Here is an 18,902-nt window from a genome sequence, read left to right as displayed (position 1 = left end):
AAAGGTCGTGTATATGGGTCATCATTGATTTCTTCTACTAACCACCCGTTAAGAAAGAAAGAGATGCATTTCAAAGGGGTGCTAGAGCATCGTAAAAAAACATGCACACCGTAATGGAAAGCGTGTATTTGAGACGATAAAGGATGTAAGGGTAGTCTTTAGAAAGGGTCTTGGTAGCGAACCCATTCCAAACGACAATAATGGAAGTGCACCCATGTGAAAGAAGAAGTCTATGTTTTGGGAGCTATCTTATTGGAAAATCCTAGAGGTCCGCAACGCAATAGACGTGATGCACTTGATGAAGAATCTTTGCATGAATGTGCTAGGCTTCCTGGGTTGTTACAGGAACTCAAAAGATACATTGGAAGCACGACAGAACCTGAAATGTATCAAGCAACGAGATGACCTACATCTGAAAAAGAGAGATAAATGACAACACTACTTACGTCCTGCCAGTTATACTCTCAGTAAGGAAGAGAAGGATAGCATGTTTGATTGCATGAATAGTATCAAGATTCCGTCTGGGTAGTCCTCGAATATAAAGGGAACAATAAATATGAAAGAAAAGAAGTTCATAAATCTAAAGGTCCAATGACTGCCACATGTTGATGACCCAGTTGCTTTCGGTTGCACTAAGGGATATTCTACCAGAGAATGTACGATTGGCACTCGTAAAACTATGCGCGTTTCTCAATGCGATTTTGCAGAAGGCAATCGATCCCACCAAGCTACTACAGGTACAAAATGATGTGGTACAATGTCTTGTCAGCTTTGAGTTGGTATTTTCACCATCCTTCTTCAATATTATGATGCACCTCCTGGTTCACCTAGTCAAAGAGATTACTATTTTCGGTCTAGTATTCCTGCACAATATGTGGCCTTTCGAGAGGTTCATGTCAATCCTAAAAAACTATGTTCTTAATCATGCCCGTCCAGAAGGAAGCATCGTCAAGGGATATGGAACAGAGGAGGTCATTGAGTTTTATGTTGATTTTATTGACTCAATTAATTCGATTGGGGTTCCAGTATCACGCCACGAGGGGAGGCTACGGGGAAAGGGCACCCTTGGAAGGAAATCAAGTTTGAGCAATGATAGTGATTTGTTCCATAAATCACACTTCACGGTTCTACAACAATCATCCTTTGTGGCTCAATATATCGAGGAACACAAGCACCTGACGAAATCCAATGCTTGGATTATACATCATCACATAGATATTTTTCCCGCTTGGTTGCGTCAACACCTTATGGGTAACTCCGCGATTCATGAACAACTCGCTTGGTTAGCTAGGGGACCTTCTAGCACATTCGTGAAATTCCAAGGTTACGAGATAAATGGTTATACATTTTACATGAGAGCCCAAGACCAAAAAGCACCAACCAAAATAGTGGTGTCCGTATAGATGACATAGACAACAACGGAAGGAAGGACTCGTATTATCGTTTCATAGAGGAGATCTGGGAACTCGAATATGGACCGCTGAACATCCCTCTATTTCGTTGCCAGTGGGTGAAGCTGACTGGAGGTGGCGTAACGAAAGATCAGTATGGAATGATAATAGTGGACCTAACCAAGACTGGATACAATGATGAACCATTCGTCCTTGCCAATGACGTGCATTAGGTTTTCTATGTGAAGGACATGTCTAGCAAACCTAAGAAAAAATTAGAAGATAAAGAAAAACCATGGGAGCCATAACGCCACATAGTTCCTCTAGGTAAAGAAAAATTGTGGGAGTCAAGGACAAAACCAACTAGTAAGATAATTATAATCAGTTTGATGGCATGCCTCCATTCGCTGTCGAAGTTGACCTAAGCATCATGCTAGCCAAAAAAGAGGCTCCGTACTTACGCCGCGATCATGACCAAGGAACATTGTAATACTCCATGGTCAACCTTTATGTAATGCTTCGGTCATATATCAGAACCTTTCTATTATATTTTAGTGATGTGAAAAACTCATTTATGTAATGCACTAGATATGATCATCCTTTATGTGAGTTTTTGGCTCATCACATTATTATTCTTCGATCAAATTATTGTGAGGTTGTGCGGGAAATGCAAAGGGGAGGAAATTAGGACTTCCATCAAGAACAAGTTCAAAATTATTATGAGGTTGAAAACAATTGGATACAATTTTTCATGATCAAATTATTTATTACAAGAGTTTTTATCAATAAAGTGTAAAAATAATTATTTGATAATTTAATATATTTTTCCATGTTCAGAATATCAAATATTACGATTTTTATTGGATAATAAAAGTACAAAATCAATTTAGAACATATGAAAAAAAAACCAAATCAATTTAACTGTAACACCCAGTGTTAATGACAACTTAAGTATGACATTAATGAGCAAATGGTGAAATTCGGATTGAAGGAAGTTGATTTGAGCCAAAGTCAAATTTAAGCCGAATTTGACCAAATCTGCAAATTGGAGTTGCAGATTTAGACAAATTTGATAAAAATATGAAATCGAGTCTTGAGAGTATTCAGAACTCAAGGGAATGAACCTTGAAGTCTAAATCAAGTCATAAAGCTCTCAGAAATATAATCGAAGATGGAATCGACAAAGTTACTATGCATCATCCGAAAACATGTGAATCTGAAAATAATATTGAGTACACAACTTTGGAACCAATTTCTGGAGAATTTTTCTTGTAAGTAAACAGATGTTTTTGGACATTAGTGAAATATGGTCTATGGAGAAGGAAAATGAAATATTGTTGTCTAGATAAAGTGGAAGGTTAATATTTAAAATGAAGCCCAAAATCAGCAAATGAGCATATTTCAGCCTTCTCGCCGAAATAATCTTAAGTCTGAAAAATAGCATCGATTAGCAATGTTTGGAGAAAATTTCAGAAAAATCCAGTGTAAAAGTTACATGGGTTCTTGTGCAAAATGGAATCTTTGTTAGTTGTAGAATAAGGATAGGCAAGGTTCAAGCTGCATGGAACAAGTTTGACTAATTAAAATCGAGCTCAAATTAGGGCAGAAGTCCCTATTTTGGAACCTGATGAAGCTGAACCGTCGAGGTTGAGTTACAGGAAATTTTGGCCGAACTTCGAGCTTCAAAATCTCGGTGTTAGGGTGCTCATCTCGGGTAGAGGCCAATCTATCAATTGAAGTGCTTGGATTACTCTACAAAATTTCTTAAGGGATATTCAAGAGATTAGATTCGGATTTGTCGATTTTGAGGTCTGAAATTCGGAGGAAAAGAAGAAGAAGAAAGAGGGAAACGAGCAGAGGAGCAGAGACGTGCCGGCCGCCGGCACTTCTGCCCGCCGGCCACATCCACGCCACGCACACCTGCAGCTCGTCGATGTGGCCTCCATGCACGCGGTGAACGCTTGAATATCTACGCTCCCGTGCCTATCGATTTAACCCTGCTGTCTTTTTCACCACCATCGCGAGTAGAAGCTCGAGCGAGCAGCACCGCCGCTGGCCAACACCCTCGCTCTGCCGCTCCTCTTCGCGAATCCGCCCGCCAGAAGCTCTGCTAGCCCCACTGCGACGCCCCATGCCCATCCGGTTTCCAATTCCTCGCCGTCAAGCTCCGAATCGCCACCGTTTTAATCCGCCGGCCACCCCCACTATCCTCTAGTAGGTTTCTCTGTGCTGCCCCTTTTGCTCGATTCCTTAGGTTGCGGGGCTTATCTAGGCCTTGTAGAGGCCGTAGGGTGCCGCCGCCGGTCGTTTTGCACCGCCGCCGGGCCTAGAGCCGGCCGGCCACCAGCCATGGCCGCCGCCGCCCATGGAGGGCCCGGCTCAAGCCGCCTCCGGGTGGGCTAGTGCCACCCACGGGTGCACCCAGGCCTTGGGGTGCTCCCCGGCCTGGCCCCGTTGCCGGCGAGCCGCTGGTCTGCCCGCCCTGGCGCCTTGTTTTGGTGTCAGGCAGGAAGGCCTGGCCGGCTGGCCCCACGTGTTTGTGAGAGTGGGTAGGGGAGGGCCGGTAGGAAACGTTCCACAGGTTATTGGGACAAGGTTTGGAATTTTCGATTTTAGAAATAGATTTAATTACCTGTTACACCATTTAATTCACCAAAATTCGTAGAAGTACCCAAAAATAGTGAAATAAATTTTGCTAGGTTTGTTTTAATCTCCTTTATACATTAAAATTGCTAAAACTTAATTGTATATAGAAAATTTTTGGGTGTTTATTTAGTGCCTTTAATTAAAGGTACTAAACAAATACTTAATAATTCCAAAATACATAAAATATGAAATAATGCTTTTCTAATTACAAATCAACCATAATCTATAGTAATTAGAAGTTTAAGATGAGAAAATAATTATGATTTTTTTCAAAAATAAAAGAAAAGGCTTACGTATTTAAATAAAATATAAGTATTAAGTATTTATTTAATGCTTTTCCTTAAAATATTTAAGTAAATGCTTAAGCTTTATAAATAAATAAAATTTTGAATAATGCTTTGATTTAATTCTGAACAAATGTTAATCTATAATTCTGCGTTTTCTTTTACATTAGAAATTAATTCAAATGCTTTTCAAAAATAAAAAGACAAGTCTAAAATGGGATAAATAAAGGAAGTTTAAATCCTTTTTGAGTACCTATAGTACTCAGCAACCTAAGGTAACTTGTCATACATATGTATATCAAGGAAATGACCTGTTTTGGAAGATAGTGGATGGAAGCTTGGATGGACTCAAGAAAGGAGTCTTGAGTTCCGTAGTTCCGTCTCCTCGATTAATTTGATTAAGGACCATTCGTTGTTTTAACCAGTGATCAAGTGATATTACCTGGTTACTTACTGCCATATGGGAACCAGCAAGCCCGGTAGGTTAGTTGGCTCTCTGATCGGAAATATTTCGTACCCGTGCTTGGCGTGCAGTGGAAGGGTAGGGGCGTAGCCTAAAACTCACATTGGAGATCATGCTGGATGTGGGGTCCCATGTGGGGGTGCATCCCTGGGTTCGAGTAGTCATATTTCCGATCGTTGGGTATAGCTAATCGAAAGGTCGTTATGTGCAACCCGGATAGTTGTACATAGCTGGTGGTCGGGTATCTCCTGCAGGATGTAAATCGGTCCGGATCGCCGCAATTCTTGAATATGAATGCACTTGATCATTGTTTGAGCATCGTAGTGTAATGAAGAGAAGGGAACCGTTTGCTTTGAATAAATATGTTGTATAACTTAGTTGCATCTGGTTGCTAAAATATTTTCATCATCTAGACTGGTCAGGTAACGAACTCAATCTGAAGTAAAAGATAAAACTAAGGTTTCACTTATAGTAAGCTCTTTCTGCAAAATATGAGTCAGCCAATACACCATAAAGCTATCATACAGTATAAAAAATATTTATATTGGTTAGACGGGTCAGACTTGCTGAGTACTTCGTACTCAGGGGATCCTTTGTTGATGTTTTCAAAAACCTAGGAGGGACCCACCGAGGAGGAAGCTCCGAAGAACTAGGGTATCTTATGAGTCTCATGATACCCCAGAATAAACTTCGATGTTTAATTACTTGCCCTGGACTGGTTTATATTTTAAACTCTTAGTAATGGTTTAACTTGCACTGTTAAGTTTCTTTCAATCTATGGTTTGTAATAAATTGTACCTCTAGTATGTATGTAAAAATGTAATGTTTGTTGATGCTATCCTATCGTGGAAGCGATCCTAATGTATGGCTATGGAACACACCGTGGAGGTTTTCAAGGAGTTCTGTGAATACAACCCTTGACGGACTACTGGACTTACATTGTTTTAAGTGCGTTTTGGATAATAGCTGTTCTGACAGCAATTAGACGCACTTAAGCCTGTTTAAGTTGGGCGGTTCTGCCACATTAACCGAACTGTTGGTATAGCGTGGGAAGTGAAAAGGGAGAATATAATTTAATCCCGGTTTATAATACCACCCGGGACTAGAGGGGTCCATTTTCATCTCTCGCGCGTGGGAACCCCTTTAGTCCCAGGTGGTAAAACGATCCGGGACTAAAGACCCCCCTTTAGTTCCGGTTGGTAATACCACCCGGGACTAAAGACCCTTTAGTCTCAGGTGGTATTACCAACCGAGACTAAAAGTGGGGTATAAATATCCGCACCTTCCTTCTCCTCCCGGACTTAGAAGATTTCACAGCTGCTGCCTCATCTCCTCCATCTCCCAGCCGTCGTCCCGTTGTCACCACCACCTACGGCCCGCCTCGTCCATGCCGTCCTCCTCGATGTCGTCATCACCCCTTGCCTCCGCGCGCCACGGCACCCCCGACGCCCTCTCCCAGCATCCCCTCACGCGCCCCCACACACCGACCAGGCGCCACCACCACCTCCTCTCCGATCTTGGCCCTCCTCGTTGCCTCCGTCGCCGCTGTCATCTCCTCCGCTGTCATCATCACTCCCTGGGCGCAGCACTGCTGCTGTCTTCTCCGCGCCCCGGCTCCCCGGTGCCATCCCCCTCGCCCCCGGCGGCCGCCACATTTCGCGCGCGTCCTGGCTCCCCGACGGCACCCTCCCGGCCCGCCGCCCTCCTCCTCTCCTGACCCGCCAGCTTCTTCGCCACCACAAGGCGCCGCGCGCGAGCCCGTCCGTCACCCGGACGACGCCCGGCCATGCGCCGCCGCCGGCCATTGTCATCATCATCGATCTCAATCTCGCGGCACTACCCCACCGTCCCCTAGCCCCGCGCACCGGCCCCCCGCCCCACCGTCCACCGCTCTACCCCAGCACCGGCCCCCCTGCCATGCTGCGAGGTACGTCCCCCCACCCCCACAATCGCAGCTTGCTGACGCGAGCCGCGTTTTTTAGTTAGTTTAATGTGTAAATTGTATAAATTAGAATAATTCCTTAGAAAATAAGTATAACCTAGTTTAAATACTTAGAAAAATTGTACAAATTGGTTTAAATACTTAGAAAAATTAGTACAAATTAGTTTAGATACTTATAGAAAAATTGTACAACTTAGTTTAAATACTTAGAAAAATTGTATAAATCAGTATATACTTAGAAAATTAGTTTAAATGTGTATATTTCAACCATATGTATATTTAGTAGATTGTATATTGCAATTTATTGTATATTTTAATTCATGTGTATATAATTTAATGTATGGTTTCATGTGTATATTTCAGTTCTAGAAAATTTATTGTAAATAATTTAATATATATCTCAATTCATGTGTTTAATTTAATGTATGGTTTCATGTGTATATTTTAATTCATGTGTATATAATTTAATGTATGGTTTTGTGTGTATTTTTCTATTCTAGAAAGTTTATTGTATATAATTTATTGTATATTTCAATTCATGTGTTTAATTTAATGTATGGTTTGATGTGTAGATTTCACAAGTTTCTTTTATTTCATGGTTGTTGTTGTATGATTTCATGTTTATACATTAATTGTACTACTTGAGACAATCTTATCTATGATTGCATGTGTGTATAACTAATGTCATTATTAGTTGAGATAGGAACCAAAGGGGATGAAAGGTATATAATGGAGTAGATTATTCCTGGCGGTAGTGGCTCAAACGTTCCAAGAACCTACACCGAGGATGAAGAGGATGAGGGTAGCTAAGCGGACATGTACCTCAACATGTCCGGTGATGGCAATGATGAGCACGGGCACGTCGTTGATGACAATGATGACAATGCGGAACAAGACATTGCCATGATGGAAGGTTCTGATGAGGTATATATCATTTTTATTATTTCTACGACTTCATATTCATTATTACTATGTACTAATTAATGAATCTTGAACTTTTAGCCCTCTGGATTGATGAAGTGAAAGAAGTTGTGAGGTCGTACAAAGATAATGGAGGGAAGACTTCACATCACCGAAGTGACAAAAGAGGGCTAGCTGGCCAATTGCTCCTGAAAAAGCTAGAAAGTTCGTGAGTCAATGCGGGGTTATTGTAAGGGAGTGGTTGGAAAAAATCGCTGCATAAAGAAAAGCAAAGGAGATGGAGCCTAAGCCAGTAGATCCAGCTAAATTAAAGTTTTTTGTTGGCGTGAAAAAATAAGTCAAGAAGATGTTACTATCAAACTACGATCGTTCGTTAGTTAAGTCTTAGCAGAAGAAAAAACGAGGAGAGTCGTCATCCAGTCGTACTATCCCCCAGTTCGGGCAACAAGATCAGCAAGCAGATAAAGACGCTCTAGCTATAGCAGCTTTGCCTTTAGAACAACAAATCCAAATCATTAAGTTTATGGAAGACACAAGTCTCTCGCTTGCTGAAGTTCTAAGGGCAAGTCGAACCACCACCTCCAGAAAAGGCTATACCTAAATGGCACTTTAAGTTAGGCAAGCCTCTAGTCAAGCCTGATTTGGTATGGAAGCACTCAACAAATATGTATGAATTCCATCAGTGGTACATGGAGCAGTCGGCTAATGAAAGGACCATGTTCGCTCTTCTTGTCAAACTGATTGATTATTTCGGTGATGGTGAGCAACTGATGAGGTTGGAATTCAAGGATATTTATGAAGTGTACCATCAAGATGCCCTTGATGTCTCTCTTATCAGCGCCTGGGTTCTGTAAGTGTGTGTTTATTAGATGTTAATTTAGGCTCAGATCATTATTTTGTGTGTGTGGTCCCACTAATTATCTTTCATTTTATGTAGGATGCAAATTTAGAGGTGCCACCGAGAATTGTACTTCAACGTTGGCTTCATGGACCTAGCGCTTGTTAACCAAGGGTAGATACGGGATGAACCAGAGCCTACATTGGACTGAATATACAGATTCTGGGAGTAACAAAATTACAAGCAATACATACTACTGTCTTACAACTTCAAGTAAGTGTGGGTACCATCTATTTTTGTTTTCCTTTCCTAACCTAATTAATGTTAGTTAGTTCTAATATGAACATTTATTTATGCAGTTTTCACTGGATTCTCCTTGTAATTATGATTGATAAAAGCAACATTATTGTGTTTGATTCATTGAGGAAACTATTGAACGAGTACCAAGAAATTGAAGACTTCCTTAACTTGTAATAATTCCGGACCTTTATTTCTATGCAAAAGTTTGTTTCATAAATTTTCACCTAACACTGTATCATTCATTATTTTAATTCGTAGCGTATGGACCATGGTGATTTTAAACAAAAACTTACATTCAGTACAATGTTCCCGATATGTATGAAGCTTGCACATTTTGTACATTCTATAACACGAATATTTCATAACTTGTTTTCTTTCCACTAAAGTGCTTGAGACAGGAACAAGGAAATAATTTATGTGGATACTACGTCTATGAGCACATGTACCATTCCGTGAGGGACAATGTGATATTGGACGATATAACTATACGTAAAATAAACCTATTAATAATTAATTGTTTTCTAGCTCCTTATATTTAATTGTTGGTGTAATATTCATATTCCAAATTACATATGTTGCGGATTAGAGAAGAACTCTCGGAGAAGGAGAGGCTTCTAGCAATCCAAAAAGCTCTGGTGGATGAGGTGATAAATCCGAAAGGAGAATTTTATTACGATCGACATTCAATAGCCGAACCGAGCAACACCACGACGGGAGGATCCTAAGAATGAAGAGGACAAATTATTGTATATATAGTAATTGTATAAATGCTAGTTTGATGTGTATAATATTCTAAGAATTGTATATATAGTAGTTATAATTAATATTATGCATATATTATCATGAAATATATATACGATATGCAAACAATATGAGCGTATACGTGTAAGCAGTGTACGCTAAGGATGTATATGTGCGTGTATATAAAAGTGAAGTAACAATTAGCATTAATATGGAAAAGAATTCAGGATAAAAAGAAAAAAGTCTTTAGACCTGAATAATTAGTCCTGGTTGGATACTCAAGAGATATGACTCTCTCCAACCGGGACTGCTCGGTTTTCCATCAGTAGTGGCTACCACTGCCGGCCTCCGCCTTCCACTTCTCAGCCACCCTCCATGTTGTCACCATTAGCAAGTGCGACATCGTTGATAGCATGGTCGAAACACTTTATTTGCCCCAGGTCAGGAAGCTCGGCCTCCAACATGTCAGAATATCAGGGCATTCAGTTCATAACATCATCGCTGGTTGCCCTGTCTTAGAGGGCTTGCTACTCAAAAATATCAATTGTGGTCACGACGTTTCCATACGGATCAACTCCCGTAGCCTCATAAGCTTTGGTTTTGGTTTTTTGTCAAGGGAACTCATCATTGAGGATGCACCTTCACTTAAAAGGCTGTTCCAACTAAGAGAACACTTCATGAGAAATGTTTTGGTAATCTCAGCACCCAACCTAGAGATTGTGGGAAGTATTTATGATAACAATTACACCAAATTCACGTTTGGTGACACAGTGATTCAGGTATAGTAGCTATAGCATCCTTTACCTCTTATCTTATGGCTTCACTTGGCTTTCTGACTGCATTTTTCCATACGCACAAATAACATTTGTAGAGATGGTCTAATGTCATTTTCTATGTCTGGTAAAGCAATTGTGTGCTGTTAACTTGAAGACGGCTGTGTCTAGTGTCAAGACTTTAGCCATTGACAATCATAATCTTAACCTGGATTTGGTTATTAACTTCACGCAATGCTTTCCTCGCTTGGAGAAGCTGTACATCAAGGAAACTATACTTCATTGATAGCTCATACGCTCTAGGTAGTCCTTTAATATTGGAATTCTATATTATGTCAATTCGTTAATCTGAAAGTTTTTATCTCTGTGTTTTTTTTGTCTCCTTGCTTTCTCAGACATCAAATGTGTCAGGGGGCAAAAACTTATGGCGTCGCAAGTACCATAGTCGTATCAAATACCTTGACATTGGCCTCAAGACAATTGTGTTCAGAAACTATCGAGGCATAAAGTCACAAGCTAGCTTTGCGGCATTCTTTATATTGAACGCGAAAATGTTGCAGGTAATGAGATTTGAGGGTGGGCCATACAAGGATGATACAGAGTTTATTGAACGGCAGCATATGTTGCTTCAGCTGGACAAAAAGGCTTCAAGAGGTGCCCAGTTCCAGTTTACAACTAGTACATGTCACAGTGATCTGCCGCATATCAAGCATGTACATGATTTGTCTAAAGACGATCCCTTTAAGTGCACATGCTGAAAATCGTGGCTTGTTGCGTGTCCCTCTTGTACTTATTCTTGCCTATCACCGTTTTTAAACTTGACTAGAATCAATGCGGGGCATTGCCGCACTTGGCCTTTGCTGGGCCAGTATGAATACCGTGAGTTCTAACTTCGAGGAGATTCTTGCTCTCTCTATCTGTTGGAATGCCCTCTTTGTTCTTTTTATCCAATTGTTTATCCTCTTGTTAATATAGGCAAAACTGCATGTCCAATACTTAAACTAATGGAGTTGGGATTTTCTCTCTATACTCAAGGATTACTCATCAGGAATAACTACCCAATGACTGTTCGCAGGATGAAGTGTCAGTAATTCAGAACTTGATAAGCCTGATTTGCTGAAGAAACCAAAGAGCATTTGACATTTTTGTGATAGCAGGATAGTATTTGATAGGTATAGATCAGGATAACATAGTTATGATACAAATGTTCCAGATTCATAGATTGCTTTTGAGCTGCAGCACATTATGTTTGTGGTAGGATAGAAGATGCATATACAGCAAACTGTAAAAGGGTGATTAATGTGATAAGTAGCTACTAAGCTCCTGATAAATCTATATGGTAAGTCCATATGCTTGCTGTCTCTGTAGTTTTGAGCTTATAAAACATATATATACAAGAAAGTAGTGAGCACGATCCACTGCTCTTCTAACTGGTAGTTAGTAGTCTCGTTAACTGCGAAGTGCTGAAGTAGGCAAAGCTTGATCCGAGCAAAAGCATGCCTTGATAGTCCTGTAAACAAATGTATGTGTTATGCCTTTCAATCTCACTGCAAATTTTAGAGCATATGCTCGTCTTGGTCTCATATAACAAAACACTGCAAATTATCTCAGTTCCAATCTAGCGAATCCTTGGCAGAAATAGTTATGTTATTGCCTTTCACAATATTATATTAGAGCATATGCCTCAATTAGAACCAAATTCTGCAGACATGGATAAAAGTAAATGATCAAATAACTACTATTATGTGGGTTTTCTCAACCAATTGACACTGCAAAAATGCAAATATATGACTCCTAAAGAGTGAAAGCACCTTGCTGACAGGAGGGTCCTCATAAAACTGTAATTTTGTGTGTGGGATGTCTTAGTTCTCTTTAAACTCTGATATAGGAAAGAATGCACAAAGAATACCGGTTACATCAAGATTTTAGGAGATGTAACCGTCAAACTAACACCAATTTGTCTCTAACTCTCTACATCTCCAACCTATTTTCAATGGAAGAGTTCCAAGGGAGAGACTACTGAACTATAGTGAGAATATCCCTGATGATTGATAATCATCATCAACAGATCTATCTGTTTCTTAAAATAAAAGTGGCTTCATTCTAAATCTTTGTTGCTCCATGATGTGTTCGGAAGGAATAAAAGGAGTTACCTAACCTCTTGAACCGAGGACCAAAAGCTTGCTCAATTTGTTGTCAAGCCATCTGACCTGAAAGCGGAAACAAAAAATGTGCATCAAGGCTACTAAGTTAGAAGCAACAGGCAAGTTTGTACTGTAAATTTAAATAACAACTCTTACGAACTATAAGTTTTATTAGGATGTATAAGAAAGAAAGCACTTCTACTATTGAGGATGCCTCTGGCAGATATAATTATGTTTTTCAAATGCCTATATGTCACCATAATACTGCTTTAGCTATATCATGGTCAATTGCTTGTTGTTCTAAAATTAAGCCAGCAAGCTGTGACAGATAGTGCACTTGCATTAATATGAAATTCTGTCATTACATTTGTGTATCTTATTATCAGTCAATTTTGAATAATTATAAGGAAAAGTCCATTTTTGACCATTCAACTATTGCCTTCCGATTGAGTTTGGCCATCCAATTTCAGGAATCTTCGACCACCCAACTATCAAAACCGTTCACAATTGACCATCCAGTGGTTTTGATGGTTGGTTTTACTGATGTGGATGACACATGGCAATGGACCCACATGTCAGGTACTCTTTCTCTCTTCTCTCTCATCCTTATCTCTTTCTTCTCTTCCTTCTCTCTTCCGCTCCGGCGCTGGCGGCGGCAGCACCTCAGGGCTCATCGTCGAGGCGGCGGGTGGCACGGCAGCCTTGCGCGGGGGTGGATGGCGGTGGCGGCCCTACGGGGAGGATGGCGGCGGCAGCCCCGTGGGGAAGGACGATGGCCGTGGCCTCAGCCCGACGCAAGCAATGGTGGCTCAACGCAGGGGTGGATAGCGGCGACAGCTCGATGCGGGTGTTGATGATGGCCGCAGCCGCAACCCTGTGCAGGCGGACCAGAGGGTGGCGAGCCAGCATGAGGGTGGATAGTGGCGGTCCGACGCAGATGTGGACGGCGGCTGCCGCCGCGACTGCAGCCCAGGGCGGGCCAAGCTGACGACGGTGGCCCCACACAGGGGTGGACAGCGCAACGGCCTAACGCGAGCGTAGACGGTGGCGGTGGTAGCCTGGCACGGGCATACGGCGGCGGTGGTGCCCATGAGTGGAAGAGCGAAGAGTTGAAAGAGAAGAAAGAAAAAGTACATGACATGTGGTCCCACTGTCATGTGTCATCCACATTAGCAAAACGACACATCAAAACAGCTAGATGGTCAATTATGAACAGTTTTGACAGTTAGGTGGTCGAAGATTTCTAATTTTGGAATTGAATGGCCAAACTCAAACGGAAGCAATAGTTGGATGGATGGTCAAAAATGGACTTTTTCCTAATTATAATTAGGATTAAGCATTAACTCAAGTGTTGATTCTACTGTATCTGTATACAAGCAAGCAAGCACTTGTAGATACTAAGCTTCCCAGATGTAACTATATTAGGTATTTCTTTAGGTGTATCACAATCAATACTTCTTATGAACAATAATATGGAACTGAATTTTAGAAGCAATGCTTCTATGAGCGATGCAAATAACACAGGGGCTCCCAGGTCTCCAGAATTGAGGAAATCAGAGCCCATTCCCTGGCCGAATCGTGCCCTCCAAATCTGAACTCTCTTCAATAGTTGAAAAATGGACATCGATCCTCAACAAAAATCTCGAAACAAATTGAACATGGTACTAGTGCTAGCATTAGTCCCGATTCTAAATTTCGTAGTCCCTGGAGGCCTTTTAGTCCCGGTTAGTAATACCAACCGGTACCAAAACCTACCATGTAGTCCCGGTTTGTAATACCAACCCGGTACTAATAATGCTTCTCAAGGCTTTAGTCCTGATTTTACAAACTGGGACAAAAAGGCCCCCCATGGATGACTTCAAAAGGAAAACTTTCCTTACTCAAACACATGTGATGTAGAGATGAAATGGTAAGGAAGCTACGCACGAAGCAAGAGGTTGCAGGTTCGAATCCCACGCATCATTGAACACGCACATATTTCGTGTGAAAAATCGTGTGACTTGTGATATGCAGGATTAAAGGTGGGTTTGGACCTGGAACTAATGAAGGATTTTCCACTAGTGCTTGATGAAATCTCAGAACATGCGTGCACACGAGTTGAGGGGTGCAGTAGACTCAACCGAGTAACTGAGGCAGTGGTTTATGGGTGATGAACTGACATCACAATAGATAAGGAGCCACACGACTGAGTCTTCAAGATGGACTGGAAAATGGTAAAGACAAAAGGTGAGAGGAGACGACAATCGACTTTACCTTGTTGGCCGTCGCTGTATCTGTGACGAGGAAGTTGAACATGGCTACTCACGAGGTGATGACAAGCGAAGTGGAGAAGATGTACAAGGCACCTCTTCCTCCTGTGGTAGCCTCCACCCCCGCAAGCTGCTCCTGTGCCTCCCTCCTCAGTCCTCCCTAGGAAGGCTTTGCGACCTTTTGTCGATTCTACGGGCGTGCGAGGAGCCCCCGACTGGAGCGGTCACCCCAGGGCCAATGATGTGGTCATGGTCGTGCCCGCCGTGGCACACCACGAGCGGAGTAGGTAGTGGCTAAAACTGGGAGGGGGCACCGTGAGCATGGAGAGGAGTAAGTATTAGCAATGGCGAACAATATTGCAAAATCCAGCACTAAAGCAAAGTTAGTGTATCATGGACATACTTTATTTGTTGGATAAATTCTAATCTTTGTCTTTTGCCGCACTGGACTTATAAGTCATAGGCTCAAGTTTTATAAACAATGGAGAGTGCAGGACCTTATCAAATGCAAGAATAACCCAATCTCTCATCTACAAGATAAAAGATAGAGTCTGGTATTGTCTGAGGTTCCGAGTTCAACCTTCCTGGAGTTCATCTGCTTTCCATCCAAATGTTCTTCTTCAGCTCTTGTTAGTCTTTATCCCTCTCCTCGCAGAACTCATTCAATTTCACATGGCTTATGTGCTTGGGGCTGATCATGACCAAAATGTCAACAATACAGCATTTATGCCAAATCGAAGTAAAAAACCATATCATGCCATATAAACTACTTATCCATCCTAACACACTAAAATGTAATAATTTGTGAACACCCACCAAAGCGAGTAAGCACATGCCTGACATTTTTCACTCATATCTCTCGATATTTTTGTTTTTATTCCAAAGAGCTTCTACTCTCAACACTGCTTGAAGGACAATGTGCTTATCCACTATGGTGGTTGCTCACATCTTATGCACATTTAGCATCTTACAACAACACTAAAAGACATTATTTATCTTTTCTCTAATCGATCTATCCATCCATTTACTACTACCATCAATTCACCGATGATACATATGGAGGCACTAAATTTACTATTCTTCGTATTCATCCATAAATTCATCAAATTCATCCATCCATTCATCAACTAATGCATTTATTTATCCATAGAATTCATCCTTTCATTCTTTGAACACTCCATCCATCCATTCATCAAAATCATTCATCCCTAGCACGAGTTATCTAAAAAAAACACTATTGATGCATCCATCCACACAAGTAAAGTACAATATCCATCCATCTATTCATCAATATCATGCATTCTTTCATTAATATTGAATCAAAGCATAGCACATTGATGCATCCATAGGGCATTAGAAAAAAAACAGAACTCATCGTTGATCGAGGAGGAGGCACTCGGGTCGTCGTGGCAGGCTACAATGCTGGTGGGGAAGTGAGGCGGCTCCAGTCGGGATGGGAGGACATGGTGCTGGATGGGAAGGAAGGTAGCACTAGTCGGAGTGGTAGGACACGTTGCCGGTCGAGGAGGGGCGGCACCATATGGATCCGAGCCAATATCGGTCAGGGAGGGATAGCACCATGCAGAACTAACCAACAAGCAGTTGTGGTGGCGACATTGGGGGCTAGGGTTAGGGCTGAGAGAGGAAATAGGAACTTGTTTACTTAGAAATAAAGATGATGCTTATAACTTGGGGCAAACACAAAGTGATGAGTACAAGTACCACGGGTGCCCTCACTGACCGAGGAGCAAGGCTGTTGTTGATGACAAAAATTAGCAAATCTGGTCAGTCTGCTCTCCAAACCGGTTTCGGTGAAGTACTCAAAATGTAAATTGGACATCACCATTGCGTAGTTCTCATTGAGTAGATCCAAATTCATATATAGAACGTCCGATTCGGATTTCGGATGAGGGAGTTATGGCTTCGGGAAGATCTGCACCCAGGAAAACCGGTCAAACCGATTTGCTAGGGAGGTCATACCAGTTTCGTTTGTGTAGTTCAAGTTAGTAGTTGTATTTTGACACATGATTTGTAAGGGTTTCAACTTCTGATGGGGCAAGACCTTCCCTCCCTATAAATAGAAAGGGCCATGGCGGATTGAGGGTACGGTATCCAATCAATTAAAAAACCAATCTACCTTTTACTTTTACCTTTTTTCCCTCTTCATCCTACTTTTCCAACCCCATGTGCTATTCTTCTCCTATCTCCATGGCATGAGGAGGTGCCCTAGCTGACCTTCCGAGCCCAAGGCAGCCCAAGGCAACCCAAGGTGCGCTTGCCCTGATGGGGTCCCTCCCGTACGGGCGTTCGTTGGATCCTCGCCGGGTTCTCCAGTGATAATGGTCTGACCGGCCTCCACATCAACACAACAAGGAGCGTCTTTGCGGACTATACATTCGGTGCACTAGTATTTGGCACGACCTATTTCCATGCCAACATACTTTTGGGCGAAACCATTGGGGAAGAAGAAACAAGCATCGTCTACAATGGGCGGCAAGGATGATCTCTCCAATATCAACCCCAAGAACGTCATCATGCCAACTCTTGAAAGTCTTCTAGAAGATGTTTGTCAATGCTTTGAAGAAAATCTGAAGGCAAATGACGAAGAAGAGTTGTGGCGCAAGAAGGAACATGAAGAAAGAGATTTGCAAGAATTACTTGCACACTATAAGGTGGATCACCGAGGCGCGGTGATTCAAGTGAAATAAGTCACATTCTTGTCCAACAAAGATTTACCGCTTGAGGTAAAGGCCAATGTGAGCACATCATCATCACCATCCCCTTTTGTTACCATAGATGATCTTACCGATGTAATAGATAATTTGCGCTTATCGATAGCTAAAAATATGCAAGATATGGTAGATAAGGGCAATGGTAAACAAGTTGAAGTGGGTAATGATGTTGCATCTATTTCTGATATTGTGTTACCTCAAGCCCCATCTTGTAGTCTTTCAGCAGCACCCGTTGTGGAGCCTCAGTATGACATGCCGTTGAACTACTTCATGGGACAAACACCTCCACATCAACATGTTCAGAGCAAACCGATCAGACCAGATGGTCAGACCGGTCAAACCGGACCATGTGCTCTAGTTGCATATTCATCATCTCCTAAGCCCATAGCTACTATACCTCCCGTTCAGGCTGGCTCTAGCTAATCTGGTGAGGTTGCTTGTTTTGTAGCTCCATATACTACAATAACTCATAGCACTCCACCTGTAGCAACTTTTGGAGCGAGTGTTCCATATGGTTCCATGGCTAATGCGTAATTTAATAGTTGTTTGCAACATAATATTCCTAATCCACTTATACGACAAAATATGTTGCAAATCGAATGCTTCTATATCACAACCATGTAGGTCAATTACTACTCAAGAAATTCTTAATAACTTTTATACCAATCTAGCTACACAAATAAAGGAGGATTATGGAATAGATGTGAAAAATAGAACTCGTACATAACAAAAACCGTATCCCTTGAGTTTTGATTCGGTTTCCTATCCTTCTAGTTGGCGTTGTCCTAATTTTGTGAAATTTAGCAGGGATGATAGCAAAATCACTTGGGAGCACATTAGCCAATATCTTTCACAATTGGGAGAACCTAGTTATATAGATGAAATAAAAATGTGTTTTTTCTTTATCTTTGACTGGAACTGCTTTTTCTTGATTTGCTTCATTACCTGTTAATTCTATTCATACTCGGGAGCAATTAGAGTAGAAATTTTATGATCACTTTTATAGTGGAGATAATGAGGTATGATCGAGTCATTTAACACCGGTTAGGCAAAAGCATGATGATTCTATTGCTGATTATATTAGAAGATTTAGAGATGCAAAAACTGTTGTTATAGTCTTGTTATCTCCGAAAGGGATCTTGCTGAATTAGCTTTTAATGGATTGTGATCCCACATAAAAGAAAGGTTGGAAGGTCATAAATTTACTAAATATCAACCAAGTATTATAAAGAGCTTTAGCTCAAGAAAGCTAAAGTAAAGATACTCTGCTCAAATATGATCGTCCTAATATGCATATGTCAAATTATGACTCCTCGGACGATGAGAGTGAAGAAATTTATGTTGCTGAATTTGTAATGTCATCCAAAGATACACCAAGCACTTGTGTTTCTCTCAAGCCGGTCCACAAAAATCGGCAAGATGAGGTGAAATTCAGTTTTGATGTGTCTAAATGTGATAGAATATTTTATGAACTAGTA

The sequence above is a fragment of the Setaria viridis genome, chromosome 4, assembly GCF_005286985.2.
Source record: "Setaria viridis chromosome 4, Setaria_viridis_v4.0, whole genome shotgun sequence".
In the NCBI taxonomy this organism is placed as follows: domain Eukaryota; kingdom Viridiplantae; phylum Streptophyta; class Magnoliopsida; order Poales; family Poaceae; genus Setaria; species Setaria viridis.
This window is presented reverse-complemented; position numbering follows the sequence as displayed.